We start from the raw sequence: 6,251 nt of genomic DNA, 5'->3' as shown, positions 1-6,251 counted from the left end.
ACCCCACAATACAAATCTTGCTTTTAATTACTGATCTTCTGCCGCCGCAGTGTCTCATTAAAACGTGGAATGACTACTGTTACCCACTCGGTTGAATACTGTCTGCCCTCTGCGACAGACAATTGTTCCACCCCAGCACATAACTGCAGACTGGCTAATAATGGAGATATCTGCACTTGTGTACCCAGGCATGAAGGGTGTAATAGTTACACATTAATAGTGATTATAAAGGAGTAAAGCCAGTCTGAGTCATTAGTGACTGCATCTTTAGATCACAAAAGCTGACAAAGAAAGTTTCTATTTCACCTCAAAACTTCATTCATTATTAAATCATAGCAGTATATAATGCACTTATTACTATTTTAAATCAAACTGAGAGACAGGAGGTTCCTACTGGCAGGTGGCATCAGTGACACAATCAGCTGCTTAAGAAGTTATGAAAAAGTTATGTAGCATGCTGGATCCTGCCTGATGCACACCTGACAGAGTTATGTATACAGTGTGTAAAGAAGCTTGTGTATACGTGCTACAGGACAAATTTCTGAACTGATGATTCTAGCCTAACCCTACCACACAAGGACACCTCACTCTTTGCACTCATTGACCTCCCACTGCCGTCTATCACCCCTGACTCTACACATGTGCACAGAGGATAGTGTGGGCAGAAAAATGTGTCACTAGAAACTGAATTTGAATCTCTATGTCTGAAGAACTGCATTAAAATACTATCTCTGAATAATCTGACACTCAACATATGAGTTTGGAACTGAATTCCAATTAACTTCAAACTGAATATAATATTATTACACTGAATTCATTTGCTCTGAAAGTGTATTTGATTCGCTCATTTCCACATACTTTTTGCAATTCAGTTTCAGTTTACTGAGACACACATCTTGTCACTGAGAAAGAGCAATCGAGTGCAGATAATTGACTGTATATAAACACAGAAAATCAGCATGAGCACTGCTGGAAATCCACAGGAGATGGACAAGAGAGCAAAGCTAAAATTCATCTGATATGAATCTGTTATGTCAATGTCATCACTTGTATACATAAAGCTTCTTCTTGTAGATATTATACGTTTATACAGCGCTTTGGTCATGCTTCAACATGTTGAAAACTGATGCCGTTCAGCTCAGAGCATCATGTCCACAGTGAATGTGCAGTCAATTGCTTCTACCATCAGTTGCATGTCTCAGTAAACTGAATTTGATTTGTGAGAAGTGGATGTGGAAGTATAAAGAGAGTTGAATTTTCAGTGAGGATCAAATACAGTTTCAGAGCAAATGCATTCAGTTTCATAATATTACATTGAGTTTCAAGTTAATTGGAATTTGGCTCCAAACTAATAAATTCAGTATTAAATTATGCAATTCAGAGTCTGTTTTGCAATGCAATTACAAAGTTAGATGGTACAAATTCAAATGATGTGGTTTAAATTCACTATTTTAAAGTTGTTATTCAAATAGAGCAACTCAAATTCAAACGTACATGACTCAAATTCAGTTTCTAGTGGCACATTTTTTTGCCCATAGCAAAAGTGCATGAGCTTAAATAAATATCTCACTTTGTAGCATGCAAATGAAGCCACAGCAGACATCCCCCTCAACCTGCTTGCTCAACTTTTACACACTGAAGAAAAATGTATGGATGCATGGTGGAGGTCTTGTAAAATTGTCTCTGTGGCACACATACATAAACATGTCCACATATATAAACACATGCACAAAAGAACACAGATATATTCACACACTCAACAAACACAGCACTAGGTTTTACTCACTGCCACACACCCTCCAAAAATTTACACAAAGCGGTGAATCACGCAGTTACATTTCATTGCAGGGTAATAATAAGAAAGGTGATAAATCTGCCATGAAACAAGCAAGGGAAACTACAGAACATTACGCACAAGCTGCTGCGCATTACCCTTCTCTCTCTCTGTCAAGACACACACACACGCACGTAAAAAAAAAAAAAAGTGTAAAAACACATCATGATAACATCATATAATGGCCCACAAACCCTGAGTGATATACAGTGCACCTCCTGTGCCGTGGTTCATGGAAACACTTCTCTACACTCCTCTCTCCTGTCTTTGGGCACTGGTGTGATAAGGCAGTGATGGGTTGTATTACTTCACTTGGGTACTCCCGGGGGGAATCCCCTGGTGTGGCTGTGTATGTGTGTGTGTGTGTGTGTGTGTGTGTGTGTGTGTGTGTGTGTGTTGTCTGTGTGTATGTGTATGTGTGTGTGTCCCCACAGAAAGGGAAGAATGCCACCATTGAGCACCCTGCCATTGCGCCAGCAATCCTCTCCCCCGCACCCCCACCCCTTCCCGTCCTCGCTTGCACTCTGACGTACAGTTGGAGCAGATTTGGTGACACGATGATAAAAGCCTTCCTCTGTTTCTCTCTTTCTCTGCTTTCCTCTTTCTCCAGTGTCACCAGAGCGCTGAGTGCTGGTGCCTTGGCCCGTAGACATAGAGAGCTCATTCAAACTGACACAATCACTTTTCACTTCTGCTTTGTGATAAGACAGAGTTCAGAGTGTCCCGGTGAATTATGTCCACCATACAGTCAGCAGCTTTGTGTAAGAGGCCTAAAGATGCTACACCACTGTATATATACTAACAACTGTGAGAGGTAGCACCTCTGAAGCACTTTTCACACAAAAGATTTAACTTCCTCAGTCATAAATCTGACAACACCAACAAGCCTGCAGAGGTTTAACAGTTCTCCACAGAGGCAGCAGACAGTCAGCCTGTCAGAGCAATTCTTTACAGCTGGATAATTAGTTTCAAACATGGGGCAGAAAAAGAAGCTCAGGAAGAAAAAGAAATGATTTGTCAATTTGTCTGTCATAAAATATTATTCCAAAAATTCACTCACCATTTATCCAGGATGCTCCGGCACAATTTGACCACCTTGTTCACTTTGTGAGAAACTCAGACTGAACGAAGTTCATCCTGCAGACAAGGAAAGCAAGACCAATGCCAAGAAGATCTCACAGAGATGGGAGTGACCTTTTTCTTCAGAAAGTTTTGACTTTTGCCTTTTGCTGTAGAAGGGGATGCCATATGACTGAAAGGAAAGTATAACAACACAGACAGACATTACAAAAAACAAACTGTTTGATATGTGTAATATTTAACTTGTGGAAATGTAATGTTTCTCAAGTTCCACCTGCCTCCCACCAAAATATGTGAAGAAATATGGCGTGTCCAATTCTGTTTTGTTTAAAGTTTTGAAGAGAAGTATACACTTTATCAACCAAACGGTTTCAGCATGTGGTTTTGCTCTTCTAGTAAAGCAGTCTGTGTTTCTGGGTTATATTTAACATTTCCTTCATCTATTGGTTCTCACTTCAGCACCTAGCTGGATGGTGAGATGATACAAGTTCCTGATGAAGTCAGGAAATATATTACCAGCTTTGATGAAGCAAAACTAAAAAAAAAAAAATTATATTAGAGCCAACATGCGCGGAGGAAATGTACTCGAGTTATACATTTTCTTCAGGGTCAAGATTCGAATACTGTCATAAAAGCATCCAAGTGTTTTTGGGGGGAGTTCAGCTCACACAGTCACATGATGGTGACTCATCACTCCACAACGTAAGCCATTCAGTTTTAGGTTTATAACTTGGTGTTTGGTTACAGGTAGGCTTAGGGTTAGGCATGTACTGGTGATGGTTTAGAGAAGGTTGAGTCTTTAGGGAATTGATGCAAATGCTTGTGTGTGTGTGTGTGTGTGTGTGTGTGTGTGTGTGTGTGTGTGAGTGAGTCACCTGACACGCGACGCTGGTGGACGCAGTTGATTGCCCACATGTCCAATTCTATTAAAAGGACACGGTCATAATCTCTAATCACTTCCATGTCTGGCAGAATAAGAGAGCAGGTTAATCTGGATTTACACGTCACCATGGTGAGGTCACAGCCGAGGTAGCTGATACCCCTGACCAGCCAGGAAGAGCAGCGAGAGGGAGACAGTTGAAACACACAGAGGAGAGAAGACAATGAAGAAGTGTTATAAAGACAATTCCTTTTTAAAGATAAACAATGCATTTACTTAAGTTGACCAAGGATGACCGAGACATGCTTAGAAACAGGGAACATGAGCATGAAGGTGCTGACGTGCAACGGCAGCTCTGCTGATAAACAATATTTCACAATAATAATATAATCATGAAAGCCCCTTTTTATAAAATAAACGGTCCATTTAGACATCACCCTGAATGACACAGATATTGCTTTACAATCCTGGCAAGAGGGGGAATAGCAGAGGACATGCATAAGAACTTGTGATCTGTGCCTATAGGATATGTTTTGCCCTTAGAAGAAAAAGGGGTCGAATTAGGTCAACTAACTTATTGAATATTATCATATTAAGACTGCATGAGATACAGATAAGAAACACATCAGAGAGCTGAAAAGATAAAGTCATAAGAGATTATCCGTGAGGGGTGCGTATCACCCTGCTGTTTGTGCACCTGCACTGATCAGATGGCAGAAACAATGCTACTACTCACAGCAGTTTAAATACGCGTGAGTTGTGTTCAAATTTAGACTCAACGTGGAAATTCTAAATCAAATCACAAGTGTTTGTGCTTTCAATCCTGGAGTATTGTTTTGAGCCTCTAGTAATCTAAGGCCTGATGGCATGTGATCTGCACGCCCTGCAGCTGATCCTGGCACAGCATTTTTGGCCACAGTGTTCCCCTAGAATTAATCACACCAGTCACACTTCAAGCATGTTACAAACAAACTTAGCAAATGACTGGAATGTTTGATCCCCAGCACACTTCAACTGGCATATATCTGCTTCAAATAGGAACTGGGAGAATTAGGGTCACTGCATGTTCTGATGGATAAACAGGTTTTTTTTTCTATATGGCACACATGCATTAGCAATTGTGAGGGTTTCTTATCTGCAGCTCAGAGAGTATCTGTTTCAAAGTGTAGCACCGAGGAGGGATTTCCCAGGAAACACGGGTACTTTAGCCTAACATGAGTGTGTATAGTGTGCACACTCGCCTTTCACAGCTTGTTTTTCAGCATTAAAACGCTTCTACCCTAAAACTTTTCGCCCTCCTGACTGCTTCAACTTCCCCTTGCAGCTGCGACTGGGGTTCTCTCTCTCTCTCTTTTTTTTTTTTTTTTTTACCAACCGGTCATCTCAGTTAAAAGACGCCTCAAGTCTGTGCAGCTGGTGAGGAAGAAGCAGCGCTGCTGTGCGAAGCTGAAAAGCCATCACAATCACAAACCTGTTGTATTGTTCTGCTTGACGAACCGAAGGCTACATATCTTCGGGTCTACGGTCTGTTCATTCCCCGGCTTTTCCAACCTTTTCCCCCGGATAGAGAGAGAGAGAGACAGGGACACAGAGAAAGCCAGTGGCAGTGAGATTTACTCTCGACAGCTCCTACAGTTGTTTCTTTCTGGATATGACGGCAATATCAGCTGACTGTAAAACTATCCCCTACTGAATAACAGGATAACACTGAGTGTGCTGATTGTGGAGCCGTGGCTCATTTCAAACTGTATCCCGTGTCGCTCAGGTTGCCTTAGCCGAATGAAAACGGGGACACGCTTAACGGCTAAAAATACCTGTCTACGACTATATTTGGCTTGGCTGGATCACAATCACAACGCTAAAATAGTCGGGCCCGCCCCGGTACAATGAATGGGCTCTCTGCTATCTCACTCCCTCCGTCGGGCCAACTGCTAATTTTAGTAACAAAGCTTGCGTCAATCACGAGCCTCAGTGCGTCAAGGCTTCCCCCGCCCCCCGGAGCTCATCATTGGTCAGAATTAGGACGTTGACCGAAAAATACGCGCCTCGTGATTGGCTGCTGTGAGTTATTGTTCTTGGCGGCTCCCGGAGGCACTTTTTTAAATTCTTAGGTTGCCGAGCACGCTGTAAAGATGGCGTCTCCTCATATCCTGCTCGCCTGCCTTACGTGGTTGGTTTCGGTATTTCTTCTCTCTTGCCCCGAATTATAAATAGATAAGCAACAAGTTTAAGCGAGTTGGAGCGGCCTTGGACTGATTCAAATTAACTTTTGTCACGTTTTCTTTCCGTTGTGGGACTTTTGCTGTTGCATGCTTGTTTGCTAGTGGACTAAATAGGGAGCTAAGAAAAAGCGCTGTATGAATTACAAATGCACACTTTAACAAGCTTCCCAGATGTAATTTCTTAGGTTTAAAAACTCTGCTAAAAGGATGAGTTAATCCCATTTACTCCCACTGC

This window comes from Lates calcarifer, linkage group LG15, assembly GCF_001640805.2.
Source record: "Lates calcarifer isolate ASB-BC8 linkage group LG15, TLL_Latcal_v3, whole genome shotgun sequence".
In the NCBI taxonomy this organism is placed as follows: Eukaryota; Metazoa; Chordata; class Actinopteri; family Centropomidae; genus Lates; species Lates calcarifer.
The sequence above is the reverse complement of the archived record's forward strand: the minus strand, read 5'-3'. Positions refer to the sequence as shown.